At 46.0% G+C, this 19,635-nt stretch overlaps 1 protein-coding gene and 1 long non-coding RNA gene across 2 annotated transcripts in view; both read right to left on the bottom strand.

Moving 5' to 3' along the window:
• Positions 1-16,993, bottom strand: part of LOC135373627 (NFX1-type zinc finger-containing protein 1-like) — a 32,810-nt gene extending 15,817 nt beyond the window's left edge. The window contains exon 1 of the mRNA XM_064606721.1: positions 16,824-16,993. The gene's annotated coding sequence lies outside the window, so the exon portion shown is untranslated. The remainder of the gene's footprint in view (positions 1-16,823) is intronic.
• Positions 16,994-17,310: 317 nt separating this feature from the next.
• On the bottom strand, positions 17,311-18,081 carry LOC135373624 (uncharacterized). Its single transcript, XR_010416525.1, has 2 exons — positions 17,834-18,081; positions 17,311-17,489 (listed from the first exon to the last, which is right to left on the bottom strand). It is a non-coding gene; the product is annotated as an uncharacterized LOC135373624 (long non-coding RNA).
• Between the last annotated feature and the right edge of the window lie 1,554 nt (positions 18,082-19,635).

Here is a 19,635-nt window from a genome sequence, read left to right as displayed (position 1 = left end):
ACGGGACCTGCCTGCGTGTCCGATCTGACGTGAAATCGACCTAGTATACTTTGGGTCGTGGCCTCATATGGGCCGGAGAGCGGTCTATTTGGCTAATAGATCAGCGCCTACTCCAATCGGCTCCATTGCCCCAAAGAACATGGTCCTCTCACGTCGATTGGTCACGTGAGGCCTGTCGCTCTTTCTGCGCTCGAGTAGTGCGTAGTTCTGGTTTCGGTTCATTTGCATAGCGAGAGCTGGAAACTTATCCCAGGGTGTTCAATAAGGGCGATGGATTTGAACCATGGCCAAGGTTGTTGGATTAAATCCATATGGATTTTATCCGGTGGATTTTGTTGGATTTTACCTGTACGAAAATGCCACATCCCTCCCAGATCTGGCAGGATCTGGCGGCATCAGTCTGTATCCGGAGCAAAGTTTGCCAGATCTGGCCAGATCAGGTGACTTGCTCCCAGGATCTGGCCAGATCAGGAGCCTTTCTCCCAGGATGTTCATGCACATCAGCCGCCAAGCTTCCCAGGTCTGGCCAGATCAGCGTTTACCCCAAGATCTGGTCAGATCAGACGCCAAGCTCGCCTGATGTGGCCATGATGCTCTATCAGCGCAGAGTGGTCGTGTCGCGCTCAAGTGCGGCGTTATAACCAGATGAAAGTCACAGATGGTCTTGATATGTAAAGCGGTTAATGCAATGAATACATATTTCTGGATTTTTTAGAGATTTGGCCAGATGCGACGTGAAAGGCAATCTTAATTCAACGTCACACGGAAAACTGTCGGTATATTTTATTACGTGAGTTTACTGTTTTGTGTTTACAGAAGCCCAGGTACGCGCAACATTAAATTCTAACTTTGAACTTTGTAACTTTTCAACTTGACTTTATTTTAACTTTCCAGATTTCACTTTTTCGTCGTTTTCTTCTACTTCTGCTTACTGAGGGAGAGGCTTTCTTCTGCTTCTTGGAGGCATTGTAACTGACGTACGACAGCTAATCGAGGCGTGTAGCGTCTACACCATTCACCCACGCGTGCATGGGACTACACCTTTCAGAAAACAGTGGAAACTCATTCAATATTACTGGGACAGGCAGTTCCATAAACTGAAACTAAGAGACCTCACCCGAAATCAAGAAGAACAGCAAAACATATCTGATTTTACATTGTGTCAAATTTCTAGGCTTTATCTATATTCTCCGAAAATATCCCGGTTCTATCCAAGAAAAAAAGCCCGCTCGAAAGGATATTTTTAAAAATATTCCTGATTTTTTTCAACGCTGATAATGACTAGCTCCATTTCTGCTATATCGCATTTCAAAGAAATTATCTAATCCACAGGTTACTTAATAAATTACAGAGCTAATTAGTCACCCAGCAGTTATGCGCTTTTTCTCACAGCAAGTCCGCCTGACCCAGGGGCGGATCCAGACCCTCGGTTTGGGGGAGGGGCGGTTTCTTTGTCGGAGCGTGTAGTGGAGGAGGGGGAGAGGGAAATCCAATGTATAAACTGACGTTTTCGGGAGGCGATTGCACCCCCCCCCCTTGGAACCGCCCCTGGCTTGACCACGTATCCCGCAACAATGTTGGAATCCCGGTGCGGACTGCGCCGGCTGGGGTTCTTCCTGGGTTTTCCTCAGTCGCTTTCAGACAGATGTCGGCACAGTTCCCTTAGAAGTCGGCCCAGGACGCACATTCCCCTAGGGCGACAGTCGTGACGTTGCCCACCTGTGTGAGGCAGACAACCCCGAGTCCTTTCACCATCACAACCACCACCAAAAAAAAAAAAATAAAGAAAACGGCATCAGTGCCGCTGTCACAGCATTAAACAAAGGGGGGGGGGGGAATCTGTAACGGATATATATGAGTCATTCTAGGTCAAACGTCAGAAGTCGGTGGCTGGACCATCATAGATCGCGATAACAATTTTTGTCATGTTCCTCTTCAGTTGAATATAGTACATTCGCAAAATATCTACCCAACTTCCGCTCCGCACTGTTCCCCACCAGGCGGCGCCAAACATGTTCGGTGGACGTATGAGCTATTCGTTAGATTTCGAAAATTCCACCGTGCTCATGCTGAGAAGGGACCAGTCCACCTCTCCACAAATTATCATGTAGTTTTGGGGACACACAGTTAACTAAAATCGCAGTTAATTAAAAATAAAGTAATCAGTTACTTTGCTGCCAAAGTAATTTTTCGAGTAATCAATTACTTTTCTGAGTAATCGATTACTCAGTAATTGATTACTTTTCCGGCAGAGATTAGCTTACCTTTCAGATGTTCTGCCCCAAATCAAGCCCCTGGTGCCATCAGCCTTTGTTGGGCTGTTCTACTATAGCAAGCGGAGGTCATTGTAATAACGCTCTGGAATTTCAGAGTCTTTCTCCCTAATCTCTTCCTACACCAGTGTGATGGTACCTGAAGCTTTGGAAGTTTAGTGAGTCATGGGGAAGTTCCACGCAATGCTCTTCCACAATCGGGTCAACGTCTTCCCGGGCGTACAGATCTCCTTGTCCTACGTGTTTTTGTTTGTCTTGTTATTTCAGCTGTTCCGCTGTTGAACCTTTTTTTTTTCTTTTTTCTGAGGCACACAAAGACGGTTATAATTTGCGTGAATGCAGAGTAACGACCGAAGTAACGCGTTACTTTTCTACTCGTTACTCAATTACATTTGAAGTCGAGTATGGTAATCAATTACTTTTTTCGAGTAACGGGCACAAGTCTGGTTACCAGGCATCAATTCCCATAATCTCAAGGGGTGACTTTTTCTCTCTCTCTCCCTATCTCTTTTTTTTGTGTGTGTGTTATTGTCACGTAACGATCTCTTGAAATCCGGTACTGGCAGCTTACAGCCCCGACGGAGTCCGCATGGCCTAGAGCACACTTTCCCGCACAGCACTCTGCTTTAGCGCCATTTTCGACGTCGTTGTGAAGCACTGCTGGTTTAAATGTCAGCGCATAGGTTTCAAAATATAAAGGTTTTAATATAGCAGGTACAAATATACAACATGAAGACACCAGGTGGGCGAAAGGGAACACGGCTTCGCCGTGTCAGAAGAAGCGAATATGACGCCCGATATCTGATCCATTCAACGGTTAGTGGCGAGGCCGAGTAAAAGTAAAACAAAGCAGAGGGGGAGGTCGACAAGGATGCCTTACGTTTTCGTTATCTACAACTAGGGTTCCGGTGTTTATTTTCGAGTATATTCGGCGTATGTTTTTCGATGCTATTGACTTTCACGCAGTCGGCGTTTTTCGATGTTTTTCCTAGCATGTACGTGGTTTACCCGACAGTTATTGGGGAATGGAAATCGCAATGTAATTTCCCCACGACGGTCATTCAATATGGCGTTGTTCGCTTAGGTGGCGTTTTACGGCTAACGAAAAAGTAAATGGACATTTTTCGTAACCACCGTATTTCTGTAGGCTCTGATCTGCATCAACAACTTGCTGGCCATGTGCTGCAATTTACCTCTGTCATGTCCTGGAATGTCCCTCCGTATTCGGTGTTTCTTTTTTTTTTTTTTTTTTGACGAAAACCGAATTAGGGAAAATTTACCCGGCGTATGTTTTTATGTGTTTTTCGATTAAAACTGAAAACGCGGAATCATATCTACAACCGAAGGGCTTAAGGAAGCAAGGAGGGGAAGCAAAGCATCAAGAAGTGGAATAGTCTATGTATGCGGGGCTGATTAGATTATAAAGGCAAGGCGCGATAACTATGGACAGATTACCATGTAACCTGGGGGTGTGAACGATCAAAGCTGTTTCCAAGAGTGTACGAGAAGTATCATCCTTGCAATGCAATAGAGCTCTATAGCCTCATTGAAGAGAGGAAGGCAATCAGAACGGTTGTCTCAACGTTGGGGTGGTTCAGAGGTTGGTGAATTATAGGGAACAATGTTTTCGTGCTCTCTTAAGCGCTCATTAATACTTTTTTTTAGTCTGGCCATTGTAGAAGGCTCCACATTTTAAGGGTATTGAGTACACAACGCGTTTGGAGCAATTCACATAAGGATATTTGTGGTTTGGGGCGCAACCGTTTTCAGTAGAGGGACGTAGAAACGGTAGATTTGACAGTTTGCTAGGTATCGTGTATGCCACACGTACGCCGTATGCAGCAGCCAGTTGTCCTAGTGAGTGGGAAATATCATGGAAAAAGCGGAATGATGACAGGACAGCGGTTGGTAGGGCTTCTTGTCGCGTGATCGTACGGAACAAGCATTTTCTGATTGAATCCGTTTCGTAGCCAGCACATAGTAGACGCAAGAGCTCCTCATGTATGTCGCTAGAAATCCTCTGAACACAGGATTTATTTTTACTTTTATTTTCTTGTCATAGCAGCGGACAAGACCGATTTTAGAATTCCGTTTTTGACAGATTTGTGATTACAACTCTGGGGATGGAGGAGAGGTTTTGGTTTACTGATTTACATACTCCAAACAGAAACTTGACTTAAAAAGGAAAGTTATCTCTAGGAATCTTAAGGAATTACCAGAAGGGGTCTCTGTAGTGAAAATTAATTCAGGTGAGCATTTTTCGGCACATCTGACAACGTTCTCGAGATCGGAGGGATTTGCCGTAAATACAATTGCGTCATCGAAGTAACCACAGAAGTGTTGGTCTAGTCAAGTATACACCTGGTCGCTTGCATTTTACTTCTACGTTCAACATGACACAACCACGTTTGCTAAGGCAGCAAAAATGGCGACAAATGGAGACAAAAAACTGGCCTCAAGGACGAGTGGCGTTTTGCTAATACAATGGCTTTCAGAAACACTAGTAGCCAGAGGATCAAACCGATTTTTTTCCGTTTCGGTTCAGGTCCAGGCATAATGGTTCGGTTCCAGTTCAGCTCCAGAAGGACACACATATCGCTTCCGAACCGGTTCATTGCACAAGGTATATGCCCTAAGATAAACGGTAGGAAAGTTCCGAAAGTTTTATTTCTCTTGGCATGTCCTATAGCTAGCCGCAAAGCTGCGAAGAAACGGTTGTTCACAGGAAAACGAAACTATAGAGCGCGGTTGTCCGACGTTGTCTCCATCGATGCTGTCGTCGGTCCAGCTGTGCATTTTCGCCTGTATTGGAGACTCGGGTTGCAATGAATGCCGCCTGAACCGGTCACTTTTGGAACAGGTTGGGGTACTTAGGGTAGGTAAGATGAAATAAAAAATTCACTGGCGATTTAGCGGTAAATGCGAGAGAAATGCGTTAGCACTAACCATCTCGTCGTTACTACGAACCAAAAGCCGATACTGCGACTTTTTTTTTTTTTTTCACGGCTCCCACCACGACTTAAAGTGGAAATAAAATTCATTCATTCGTTCATCTTTTCCGGTCCATACTTGACTTTCGGGTATGGGCTTCCGGTATAATCATAACTTCCGGTTGTCAACTTCCAGTCTAAACCCGACTTCTGGTTGTCCACACCCCGTCTATACCAGACTTCCGGCTGTCCGCGTCCAGTCAGTGCTTCATCTCCGGTTTTACACTTTCAATTAGTATATGTACGTCCATTTGATTAACCTTTAATTAGCTTAAATTCCTTCCAATTACCCTGAAATTACTCTTTAATTACCTTAGATAACCCCAGGTTACCTTAGGTACATAGTCTTGAATCCCCTCAATTACTTCAATTCCGTTTACTTGCCATAATTTCTCTCAATTTCCCTTTAATAGACGTTTATTACGTTTAATTTCATTTAATTACCTCCTGTATGACCTGAGGTTACCTTCGGTTTTCTTTAATTTCATTTACTCTTTCTGTTAATTACATAATACTTACATTCATTACCTTTAAACTCAACTTTCTTGTTTTAATTACCTCTAATTACCTTCAAGTACTCTTACCCTCTTACTCTTAATTACCTTCCACTACTTCAATTTCAAGTCATTTGCTTCCATTTACATTTACCCTCTTATATCCCCCTTACACGTCCACTTATACTGCTGTCTTGGTGAGGCTTCACCATCACACACACACACACACACACACACACACACACACACACACACACACACACACACACACACACACTTCCATTTTGACGCTCCTAATGCTAACGCATTCAAACGGTCAGTCTCGAGCTCTCCATTTTGAAACGGTAACCGAAAATTTATGAATCGGTTCAGTTCCGGTTCAGCTCCAAGATCGCGGCGGCGTTTTCGGTTCGGTTCCTGCAAAAAATAACGCTTCTCTCCGGGTTTCGGATCCGGTTCGGATTCGGCTTGACGCTCTGCTAGTAGCCAGACGCCTCCTCACTGTTCTTCCTTTTTTTTTTTCTTTTCACTGGGTCTCAACGTCCGGCTCTTCCCGACGCACACCGTGACTTCTTTGATGATTCATAACTGCCACTTTTCTATCTCGTGTTTGCCTGTTCTGCTGTTCACGTGCTGTGGGCATGCACAATAGGACTTCGACCCTTACTGTGAAGGGGCTCATTATTTCCATCCCCATATCACCATCAGCAATGGGGCAGAATATCGCGGTCGCCCCTGGCAATGAAACTCCACATTCGTCCTCTTAAAATAAAGTGGCTGTTGGTTGCTGCTGTGGGCATCCCGAAATTTGCCCAATTTTGGCGACTTACATTTTTTTTTACACTCCAAAATGCACATTCTCGTCAGACACGGCTCGCCCGTGGTCGACAGACATGCTGAAAATGCCGCGAAAGCAGAGTGTTCTGTAGGAAAGTTTGCTCAAGGCCGCGCGGACTCCGTCGGGGCTGTAAGCTGTCGGTGCCGGATTTCAAAAAATTGTTACGCGGCTATAACAAAAAAAAAAAATATATATAATAATAAAAAAAAAATAAATAAAAATGAAAAACCGCCGCCCGAGATAATTTAAGGTTGTAAAATCTAGTGATTGCGCTTGGCTTTGGTCCCAAGATGGACGTCCTATAGGACGACCAGCAATACGTTATTTTTTAAACCGAACATCCGAGTTTTACCAAAATACCGCAACTTCGTGATTTTTTTCAGGAAAAACTACTTTGAGCTAGAGCCCTGATTCTTTCTTCCTTTTTTTCCCCTGTTAAACGTCTATGTGATGTGGACCAAATAAAAAAAAATAATTGTGCACGGGTGCCGCGCTGATGATATAATATATATAAAAAAAAATGTTGGCCGGTTTCACTTCAGCTCAGGCATGGAGGTCCCATCGATATCAGAGATTTTCAATATTTTTTTTTTATACTTCGAAGCTCATCGTACCGATTTCTACCGAATAGTTTTCACGCGAAAAAAAAAAAAAAAAAGATTGGAGAAAATCCGGCCCTGCATTCGAGTGTTTCAGTTTTGCCGTGTTTGCACGTGTGGTATATCTCCAGAGCTTTAAAAGTTATTGTAGTGAAACGTTGTGATGCTTTAGTATGCGTACAGGCCAGCAGTCTGAGCGCATATTTGGGCGAACAGGTGCAGCGCTCTGTGCTATAGAAAATGGCGGACATGCTCTCTCGCGCAGTTTTGTTCCAAATTCGACGCATGTGATTTCTCTGGCTCTAGATATCCCTCGTTACCATACTTGGTATCAATCCGCTCAGCTTCTAATGCTCCTTCACATGATATATACGTTCCAATACCACATTCTCGTTCCCTCTTCTTCCTGTTACAAATACCCGGGTCTTAATTTTTCAGCTAACCTCTCCTGGGCTGACTAGAGTCACTAAATAAGCTTCGCTTCAGAGTATCGACACTGAGTTCCAAGAGCGAGCATGCGCCATCTTGTTTCCGCGCCACGGTAGTCACGCGCACTTCAGGCACATTTTAGCAGACGACGCCATCTGTCGTGCGCGGGTGAAATGTTCCTTCCTCTTGGAAGCAGCTCATCAAAGCTGACGGCCTTGAGTTCACCTTGACATCCTCAAGACGTTCTAGTGGACAATACATGGACTATCGCACAACAATACAACACGCTTCTCTACCCCACAGCGAGCATTATGTTAGCCGTCTTTGATCCTCAACTGAGGATGGTAACGGTGTGGTGCGGAAACAAGATGGCGCTTCTGCTCACCCTTGGACCTCAGTGTCGATACTCTGAAGCGAAGCTTATTTAGTGACTCTAGGGCTGACCTCATACACAATGTCGTGAATTATGCTAACCGCGAGCTTGGTTATCTTCGACGCAATCTAGAACAGGCACGGACCAATGTCCGATTACTTGCTTACGAAACACTAGTCAGACCCAAACTAGAATATGCCTCGGCCATCTGGGACCCCCACCAAACTAGCCTTATCAATCTCCTAGTATCTGTCCAAAACCGTGCAACTCGTTTTATTCTCTCTGACTACTCACTCCTATCCTTCAAGCATTACATCTCACAAGTCGTCAATTCATTTGCCACCCGCTCTCGCATCGTACAACTTTTTTTTTGTCTCTGTCATTTTCATAAATTATATTGCAACTCTTCTATCCGTCCCTCCTTTGTTGCCCCAGCTCATTACATCTCAGCACGGTGTGATCATTCATGTAAAGTAATGCCCATATCGTGTCGCACTTCTTATTTTTTGTATTCTTATTTCCCCCATACTATAGCTGCTTGGAATGACCTTCCCCAGTCTCTCGTCTCAGTCCCTGACGCTGCTGTATTTCGTAGCAAGTTGTCTACATACCTTGGTTTTTGATTTTGTTTTTGACATTGCCGCTACTACCGCAAGTTCTTGCTCTTATGTACATTTGGCATGCACTTGTATGTTCACGTGTGAGTTTGTTCCCCGTCATGTAACGCCCCGCGAGGGCACTTAATGTACGATCATAAATAAATCATAAATAAACACCAATCGTGCGTATACCTTCTGCAGGTAGCTGCTGAAACATGCGATTGCTTTGGCAGATTTCGAAAAAACAAGGATTTTGCGTGCCCCTTTCTCAAAAAGGCCCCCCTTTTCATTTCATTTATGCTTTGCCAGGACATGGCCCCATGTTAGACCTTTCATCTGACATAAAAAGATTCTGCTTCAAAAGCCCTACACTGGAGATTAGCGCGTTGAAACGCGGCCATTCGCTGCGTGCGTGCGTACGTGTCGGAGACCGGCTGGCGGTACCGCGGGATTGCGGGCCACCTGTCGATGCGTCCGCTGTTTGAAAAATGCTGTCTGGTCTTAACCTTACCTGAGCTATTCGTCGGCAAACTGTGGACGCCTTGCTGAAGAAACAATCCACGCCTGGGAGTTCGTTATTTCCCACAAAGGATCTCGATGAAATCCTACGTTGCCGTAAAGTCGTATTTCAACGACTAAATGATCAGCGAAGGTAAAACCTCTCATGCGAGCAGCGTATGCGGTGATACGCATACTGTACAAATAAATAACGACTCAGGAGTTGCTTTTTCCAGGGTTCCCGCAGATTTCTACCAAGCTTGCTTGACTTAATTTTACGACATTATTAAGTTATACATACTTAAGTTATGCGGGGGGGGGGGATATATTTATTAGACCAAAGAAAAAAAAAATGGAGGAATGGTCAATCAAACGGGACGGGTTTTCGCGTGTTCGGTGCTGAAGTCGCAGCAGTACATTTCCCCTCAGAGCTAAGGAAGTGGGCGGGTTCTCACATTTTGTCAAAACTACATGAGAGACGTTCAGAGCAAAGTCATACGGGAGAAAACTACTAATCCATCTTCCAAGACGCACGTAATGTACTTCGAATTCGCTCAAAACTGTACAGTAGCTATGTCTAGCGAAATACCAGCGTGGAAAACAAATGGAAAAACAAATTTCCACATTCACATGTGCGGTAACAGCTGGCACGGAAACGCACAGGTTTGGTCTGGTGAGCGAAGACTTGTGTAACAACAGATGGAGCGGCGAGTCATTTTAAAAATCGACCATTCGACATAAAATCGACATAAAAATTTCCATTTTAAATTGACTAAGGTCTGACGATGACATTTTTTGATTTCAGTGAAAAAAATATATGTTGGAAACGACCTTAGATGAAGACAAAAGCAGGTTCCCGGAGCTTCCTATACGATCAACCAGTCCACAGATATAGAGGGGGGTAAGGTGGCGCCGTCTTCGCGACGTGATTTTTTCTCGCGACTTTCCAGCCTTACTGATTCGCGTCACAGCCCTCATACGTAGCACACGTAAAGTCTGGGCGCTCTAGTGTACCTGTACGGAGTGAAAATGGTGTCACTTTAAAGGGACGCTGAAGAAAAAAATACAAAAGTCAGCAGGTATGACAAAAACTGTACATATTTTAGCGCTCACAGCTCGTCGACGGGAGGACAGCTATCCGTAAATGAAGTATGCTTTTAATGCGAAATCTTTCCTCTATCGTTCAATATATAGAAAACCATTCTAACTTGTTTCGTTGCCGAAAGAGATGTCAGCAAAGTTAGGTGAGACCAGAAAATTGCCTATGTTTGATATGGCATACCTCAGCCGCTGCAATACTTAGTACAATAATTTTGCGGTTACTGAAAGGCCAACGTATCCCGTAAATCCAGCTGCCAAAATATGTTGCACTATTTTAGTAGGGTGAACGCAGCGAATTTTTCTCTGTGCCCAGGTTTCGCCGTTGCGGCCTTTCACTCAGACTCCACTTTCGAGTGGCACGCCATCGCGCGTTTCGAATTGCACTTGCCTTCGGTCTTCATGGTGTTACATTGATTCCCGCTGGTGGCACTTGTTTGTGGACATATCCACGTCGGCATTCTTTATTACGAGCAATTCTTTTATGTGCCGTTGGGAGACCAACAGATGGCGTCTGTCAATTATGCCGCAGAGACTGAGAGTGGAGTACTGACTGGAGTAGCTGAGTATCAACAACCTTTGTCTATACCGTACAAGGTGTTAATTGTTTTAATTAAATTCTGTGCTGGGGGGAAGCGCTACCAGTGGCTGATTGCTGGAGGTGCCGTCTTCATTCCAGCCGCAAAAAGAAGTAACAAAAACTGTCAACCTGCATTGCATAGGTACCACACCTTTCTGCGATGGAAATTATTGTGACACCTATTTGTGACACATATTAATAAAAAATAATGAGTGCCGCATTCTGCCGACAAGGGTTCGCCTGGTCTGTCTTGATGCGACCTTCCTCTTATTGACCAAATCCTGTCTAATTGACCAAATAATGTCGGGGCTCAGGGGATGCATATGCTACCTATGTAATGTAAGTTAATGCATAACGTAAGTTAATGTAATGTAAGTTAAACTAATGACAGCTTTTATTACTTCTTCTTGCGGTTGTAATAAAGGCGGCACCTCCAGCAATGAGCCACTTGGTAGCACTTCCCAGTACAGTTTATTATTATTGTTTTTTAGCGCACACCCGAAACTGTTTCAAAAGTTGTTGATATACTCAGCTACGTATAGTCAGTACTCCACTCTCAGTCGCTGCAGCATAATAGACAGACCTCATGCGTTCGTCTCGCAACGGCGTATGAAAAGTTTGCACGTAAATAAGAATGCAGACGTGGACATGCCCACAAATAAGTGCCAGCGGCGGGAATCGGTGCAACATTAGGGAGACCGAAGGCCCTGGGAAATGGGGAAACGCGCGACGGGGTGCCAGTGGAAAGTGGAGTCGGAGTACAAGGCCACAATGGACAAACATGGACACAGAAAAAAATTCGCTGCGTACACCCTACAAAAATAGTGCAACAGATTTTTGCAGCCGGATTTAGGGGATACGTTGGCCTTTCAGTAACCGCAAAATTATTGTACTAAGTATTGCAGCGGCTGAGGTATGCTACACCAAACATAGGCAATTTTCTGCTCTCACCTAACTTCACAGAAATCTCTTTCGGCAATGAAACTAGGTTAGAATGGTTTTCTCTATATTGAACGATAGAGGAAAGATTGTACATTAAAAGCATACTTCATTTACGGATATCTGACCTGCCGTGGAGGAGCTATGAGCACTAAAATATGTGCAATTTTTGTCATATATTCTGATTTTCGCATTTTTTCTGCAGCGTCCCTTTAAAGGGACATCGTTTTCACTCCGTACCGGTATAATAGAGTGCCCAGACTTTACGTGTGCTAGCGATGAGGGCTGTGACGCGAATGAAATAGCATCAGTAAGGCTGCAAAGTCGGGAGAAAAAAACATGTCGCGAAGACTGCGCCACCTAACCCCCCTCCCCTCCATCTGTGGACTGGTTGATCGTATAGGAAGCTCCGGGAACCTGCTCTTGTCGTCACTTGAGGTCGTTTCCAACATATGAAATCGAAAATGTCATCTGCGGACCTTGGTCGATTTAAAATGGAATTACCCTTTTGCGGGCGCGACATGGCTATTCACAAGGACAAGCCACGACAAAGGTGTGTGTGACACGATCGGTGAAACAATCGAGCACCACGCCACGACACCTGACTTGACCAGAGCCCGAGCAAGACGTCATCCTTGGGTCAGAACGAATGGTAACATGCATGCGAAAACACCTAAAGCGCCTCCATTTTCCTACTCTATGTACGCGCTGAGGACGTGGCTTTTTTTTAGAAGGCAAAACAAAAATGAATGGTTAAATGTATACCGCATGAAAGTGGCACACAAGGTTCGCATGGGTGGAAAAGCAAGACGTCAGAAAGTGGAGGCCGGGAAACATTCATAGCTCGTACCGTGGACAGTGAATGCAGAAAAGTGACGTTTTCTTATAAACTGAGTGAAATAATTTGTCGCAAACTACTCCTTCCACTTTCGTAGTCTTGTAAATACATCGACCACTTTCGATTACAAAAGTTGTTCCTTTTGTTGTACACCGACAGTGATCCCTCACCCCGTCTCCGACACGTACGCACGCAGAGTAGAGCCGCGTTTTAACGCGCCAATCGTCAATGTGCGCCTTTCGAAGAATAATTTCTGTGTATCACATGAAAGGTCTAATATCGGGCCATGTTCTAGATAAATATAAATGAAATCAAAAGGGGCCTTTTCGAGAAACGGACACTCAAAGTCCTTGTTTCTTCAAAGTATGCCTAAACATTTGCCTGTTTCAGCAGGTACCTGTCGGAGGAATACGCACAATAGATATATCAAATGAAAGAGCATTAAAAGCTGAGTGAACTGAAACAAGAATGGTAATGTGGGCAAGCAGGAGAAGTCACACGTCGAAGTTGGAACAAAACCGCGCGAGAGAGAATGTTCGCCATGCTTTATAGCACAGAGCATTGCACCTGTGCGCCAAACTTTGGGCTCGGACTGCTGGCCTGCATGCATACAAAAGCATAAAAAAATCACTAAAATATCTTTTAAACCTCAGGAGATAGACGCGTGCAAGCACGGCAAAACTGAAACACTCCAATTCAGGGCCCGATTTTCTCGTTTTTTTTTTCTTTTTCACGAAAACAATTCGATAGAAATTATTCGTTTTGCCGCTACGGATCATCATGTACGATGAGCTTCTAAATATAAAAAATAATTAAAATCCAGGAGGTCGATGAGACCCCCTGCTTGAACTGATGTGAAACCGGTCTGACTGAACTTCGTCGCACTGTGTTCTGTTTCCGGCGCCGTCCTCTCCCAGTGATTTTTGTCAAAGGTTCATGATAATTTGTGGAGAGGTCGACTGGTCCCTTCTCAGCGTGAGCACGGTGAAATCGTTGAAGTCGAACGTATAGTTCATACCCAGGAAGCCACGAAATGAAGGAAGGTTTCGCGTCGCTGCTAACACCACGCGGGAAGGTCTGGACATCCGTCCACAGGCAGCTTTCACTTTCTCTCTCTCTCTTTGTAAATTTGACTGAGCAGTAACAGGAGAACCGCAAAGCGAAATACTTTGCGTGGTGCTTCCATATGTTCAAACGAAAGGGGTGCGGTTTCGAGACTGTCACGTCATATTGGTCGTCTAACAAATGTTAGTGGTCAAAATGACTGCTTCCGCGAGGTGACCGGGGTCATTCCAGCTGAAACCAACCAGAGTAACGTCATCACTGTTCGAAGTGAAGATGCCCGAGAACGCACGACCTCTTCTGATAATGCCCACAAGCATGCTTTGCACGGCGGGGTGACGTAATCAATGACGTAGGGTGGCTGAGGTCGTCTCACAGCCGTGATAATGCCTACAGCCAAAATCATACTTACGTGCGACGCACGAGGTGTGGGAGCTCTCTGACAGCACGCTTTGACTAGGATGCCTCAATACTAGCTCCCTCTATTCTCGGCGCCCTAGTTTTGGCCACCTTGTGGCCGGCCAATCCGACCAAGCACTATATACGCGCACGAATGGAAGTGGTCTCTGTCTAACAGCAACACCATTTTCTTGTCGAGTCTCTTTGGTAATGTTCCTTATGACCAGTTCACGGGGCTCCCGTGCACGGGAAAATGGTTTGTTCTATAGGAACGCGTCGTGGTTTTTCCGAGGTTTCCATATCTCGTCACCAGTTGCTCGAATGTCGTCATAGCCCACCCCACTCGCACGGCATCATGAAAGAAAAAACATTGACATATTGTTTCGATAAGAGAGCGCTGCCGTTATCGCACGCGTACTTAACCCTATGACGACAATCGGGTATTGTCATCCGTCAGATGTGCATATAAGCCGATAAAACAGTGACGCATGGATAATTTTTCCGTAGTGTGTTGTATCGATGCCAACTCGATAACAGGAGGCATGTGCACCCTCCGATGATTGCGACCGTGAGTTCCATAAAATAATACATAATGATACCATAAATACAACATTGACTCCAGAACGGAAAATTAGTACATAGAAATTCCATAAAATATGTGCGCGATAAGTCAGAATACCTGACACCACGTCCACTTTGAATGCATGCAAGGGGGCGAGGACCTCCACAGCCTGAGCACATGTGGTGGGAGCACCGCTTTTGCTACCACCTTCCTCCCACACACCTGTTTAATGCCCCCCAAATTCTTAATCTACGATATTAACTGACGCATGCAGTGTGATCGATAAAGTTGTTTTTTTTTTTGCAGTGTGACCACACTTACAACGTACAAACTTGTTTCAATATGGATTTTGTAATCACACACACAAAGAAAAGAAAAAATGGTGACATCATCTTGTTAGCTTGACACCCTATGATCCCGGTTGGAAACCTCCCGGGATGTTGTCCCCAGTAAATTTGAGTGAATAACTTGTTCATTATGAAATATGTTTGACGTTGGGTGCGCTGCCGGCAACCAGTGCCTGCGTCTACGCCTCCCCCCCACCCCACGTCCCCCTCTCGTGAGTCTGCCTGAAGGGGCGCTAAAATAGACGCACTTCAGGGCAAGCAGAAGCGACTTTAGGTCGCAGAAGAGTGAGAGAGTAGAATAAAGATCGAGAACACGGGGGGAAGAGGGGCATATTTCCCACGTGCCCCCCCCCCTTCCCCTCGGAGACGAAAACTCTGCCGGCAAACCCCACTTGTAGAGCGTGCAACATACACTGCACCATAGGCGCCGACTGCGGGGGGGGGGGGGGGGCCTTGCCCCCCCGGAACATGAACTAGGGGGGGCGCCGCCTCCCCCGGGAAGTCCCGCTAAGAGACTGACACCAAACTTTGGGGCTCGGCGCGCCCGGGTCAAAAGAGCGAAGGGGCACCAACCCAGAAATGCATCTTGCAATTTGTAAAATATGTATCCGCCCACCATACTCATTATCACAGTAGAAGGTGAGGCGAAGAAACACAGAGGATGACACAACACGTACCCTGAATTTCGCCCAAAGCAATCAGATCAATGAAACGAAGCAGTCAAAAAGGTACCAGCAGCTGCCAGTGAGGTGTAACGGTAACGCATATTCTTTGGGAGCGGGTTCAACTCCCGCTGCTCCATTTCGAGGAGGGAGGAGGAGGAGGAGTGTCGTTGGGAGGAACCCGAGAGGTCTGCCTGCCTGATTAGGCGGCATGTTTCTCGGGAAGGGAAAGGTGGTGGAGAGGAGGAGAGGAAAGGTTGAAGTGGAAGACCGAGCGGAATCCGCTCGGGGGAAGGATAGCTGCGTCCATGGGCCGACTTCAGGGGAACTGTGCCGGCATACGCCTATTACACATCTGAGGAAAACCCAGGAAAAACCCCAGACGGCACAGCCGGCCCGCGGATTCGAACCGCGGACCTCCCAGTCTCCAAGCGCACGCGTTACCGCTGCGCCACCGGAGCTGGTGCTGCTCTATTTCATTGACCATATTGCGCGCATTTCGGGTCAAACACGGAGGATTCAATACGTTTTGTTCTTTTTGCACTCAGTTTTCAAAGGCGTAATGCCTTCAGTTGTGCACATGTTCACTGTTTACGTTCTCTCTGTTTTTTTCTTTTGTTTTGCTTTTTCTGTTCTTCCTTACTCGTATTTCTATACCAGTTCTGCATACATCATAGGATCCCGCCAGAGTGTGTGATTCTTGAGCTTGTTGAGCTTCTTGAGCTAGTTTTGTGTTCTTCATTTCTCTTTCGGTTTCTTTCCTTCTTTTTGTTTTCTTATTTTCTTTGCCTTTTTAGACTTCCCCCTTTCACTTTTTTGGAATAACAAGCCGACATCCATCTGGCTTACCTTTCCTTTCTTTTTTTTTCTTAATAAACATATCCCCCCCCCCCCCCCCCCGGCCAGAGTACTTATTTCGCGGTGCGCCCTTGCCCCGTCCGGGAAAATGAAAACTCTCCGCCTCTGCACTGCACAAAACTGCCAATAGTTGGAGTACACTGCGGTGACACAAATTGTGGGGGATGAAAAGGGATATCCGGAACTCATCCCTTCGATCCGCACCCGTTGGCATTTCTCGATTTCTGTGAAGCACGACAAACAAACTAAAACGAAACTATGCAGGGCACCTCCTAGATCTGATGTCGCCAAAACAGGATGCCGTTATCACGCTTGCCACAAACTTGTGGAAGCAGACTACAGCCCATTTTCATCATAGACAGAATGACAAATCCTTACACCTTACCTGTTAACTGAACGAAGCACGATTCATATTGCCCCCGACGACATGTGCACACTCCGATCACTCCCAAACCTGTCACAGCGGCGACGTCGAGGCTCACAATGCGAAGAGTAGCGTCAGCGGCACATACTGGCGGTACGAGAAGCTGCGCTCAGAGTACAGAACCAGCGGGCGAGATGGCGTGATAGAGGCATCCGCCGGAAGCTGCCGTTTACGCAATGGTCCAGGGAAAATGGCGGGCGCCCAAACCACGTGATCCCCAGGAGCCACTCACAGCGTCTCCGCTGGCCAGCGCGGGAAAAAAGCTGGGGCCCAGTGCGCATGCGCAGACCGACCTCCTTTCCCAACCTCCTTTTCCTTCTCTCCTCGGGTTTTTCGTCTCTCCTCTCGTCCCCCTTATCCCCCCAGCCTCGTCCGTTTGTCTTCGGCGCTTGCTGTCTTGCTGTAGAGCAACGATCATGCTGTCCCAAAGCAGACAATCAAAAAGCGATGCTGTATGACAAATCAACTTTATTTGTCCTCGGAAACTGCCTCGAAAAAGCTACAGTACATATCTTTTTACGTCTTGTAACAGGCTTCACTGGAGCTTTAGGTACTTCGGCATCGAAGGGTAGTTCAAAAGCCAATGCTGGGCTATGTGCGTCGTTGTTGCCGATGGCTGCGGGAGAACTAAAACAAAACAAAAAATATATTGATGATCCGTAACTATGCACGGAAATCACTGCTATGATAGGCAATCGATCTTGATTTCGTATTTGAACACCAAGGCATTTGTCACGAATGTTCGTAGATCACAGTGAATGAACGGCTGCGACGCGCATGAGGGGCAACTAGCATAACCACACATAATTTGATTAACGGCATATCAGAAACGTACAAGTTACGGCAATGCACTTCACAATGAAACGCCGCTAACGTACCGAGTGACTCGTAAATGTTGTACGTAATGCACTTAACGTGATAAACCTGCATTACTTCCTTCAGTCACAAAAAAGTAATCAAACTTGTCTTACCGTTCACCTGCAGTACGTCGGAAAGAGTGCAGACTTCCTCTCTGACGATTTCTGCGTCCTTTGGAGGTGCAGGGATTCCATCACATGTTCGTCTTCCCGCTGTTGTGATGATGAGGTGGATGTGCCATTCCGTTCTCACATTAGCAGTTCGCCACAATCTAAATCTAAAGCATTCAAAACCCTCAAACTACCCCCTAGCGTCTGCGTGCACAACGGTTGCAGTCCGAGAGAACACGCGTGGCCGAACAGACGTGGTTCGTGATTCTCCTCCGTTCGCCTCCTTCCGTTGAGCGGTTCGCGCGTTCGGATGCTCGCTCCTCAGTCAAATGACTCTCGCCCAATCAGCGCAAAGGAAACTGACGCCCGTTTTTTAGACCAATGAGCATCCAAATATTTATACATATATTGCGCAGCCAATCAGAGATCGTTAGCGTACGCGCGCCGGTGGCGACATTATTTTGGAGGCGGTGCGTTTCGCTTTAGAGCCGGCGGCTGATAGAGGCGCCATTCTAGATACACGTGTCTAGACAGGTCCCTGTTTTCTTCTTTCTCGAGCGAGGCCAGGATGGAATGATTTATATCATTTTGATGTAAAGAACTCATTTTATTCGCAACTTAAATCACTGATGTTCGTTTTGACGTCGTTTAGATCAGCATCCCAATAATTTCGCGCCTGAACAAGAAACATTCGAAATTCAGAAGGGTGTTCCAAAACGTGGCGCAGAATCACAAATATTTGCATACTAGTTATTTCAGCAACGCCCTGTCTATTATTTCATTGTTACAACGCTGCCGCCTACAAAACATTGGACTAAAACTTTCAAATGACTGTATTGGATTGAAGTAAATTCCGAACCGTTTCCCAATATAGTTGTTGTTGTTCCGGACCTGTGCGTGGAAGCACGGTATTGCTCCTTCTGAGTCTGTGCTGAGCAGCAGCGTAACCAGAAAAAAATATTTCGGGAGGAGTTATATGCAGACTTTACATGGGGGAGGAGGATGTCCCCATCGTTTTCTTCCCACAAATGCGCTACCACAGGTACGCTTTCGACTCGCCCCCCCCCCCCCCCCCCCCAATGGCTACGCCACTTATGCTGAGTGTTGCATGTGGGTAAAACGAAAAGGAAGCTACGACAATATGTTATTGTCATGTCATTGGTGGTGGAGGTGATGGAACATGTAATCAGGCTTCATGATTGGAGACCAGAGTGACCACATAGCCAGGCCGTCGTATAAATCTGATTGAAATTAAATAATAACTTCGTTGTAAATTAAACAAATCAGATTCACTTATTTAAAAAAAAATGATTTTTTACAACCTTGCTGGGGTTCACTTGGAGGGTGGTGCTATAGGGCTGCAACAAATGCCTGCAATAAACCTCTACCCGAGGAACGTCATCATGACGTTGGTAGACAGGCTGAAACCGAAACAAATCGGAAGGGGAGGGCTGGGACGAGGTTCCGATGTCCTTCCTCATCATCCTTCTCAATTTGAGGCATCGCAGTGTACTCCAACTATTGGCAGTTTTGTGTAGTGTATGTTGCACGCTGTACAGGTAGGGTTGCCGGCCCACAGGTAGGGTGCCGGTACAGGTAGGGTTTCCCACTTGCCGGTTGCGGCAAGTGGGAAATATGCCCCCCACCCTGTATTTTCGATTTTTCTCTCTCACTGTTCTGCCGACCTAAAGGCGCTTCTTCCAGCCCGAAATTTGTCTTTTTTAGCGCCGTTTCAGGAGAGCTCAGGAGGGAGAGGGGGGGGGGGGGGGGGTGAGGGCGTTTACGCCGGCACTGATTGCCAGTAG

Source organism: Ornithodoros turicata, chromosome 1 (genome assembly GCF_037126465.1).
Source record: "Ornithodoros turicata isolate Travis chromosome 1, ASM3712646v1, whole genome shotgun sequence".
In the NCBI taxonomy this organism is placed as follows: Eukaryota; Metazoa; Arthropoda; class Arachnida; order Ixodida; family Argasidae; genus Ornithodoros; species Ornithodoros turicata.
Note: the sequence above shows the minus strand (reverse complement) of the source record. Positions and strands in the feature narration are given on the sequence as shown.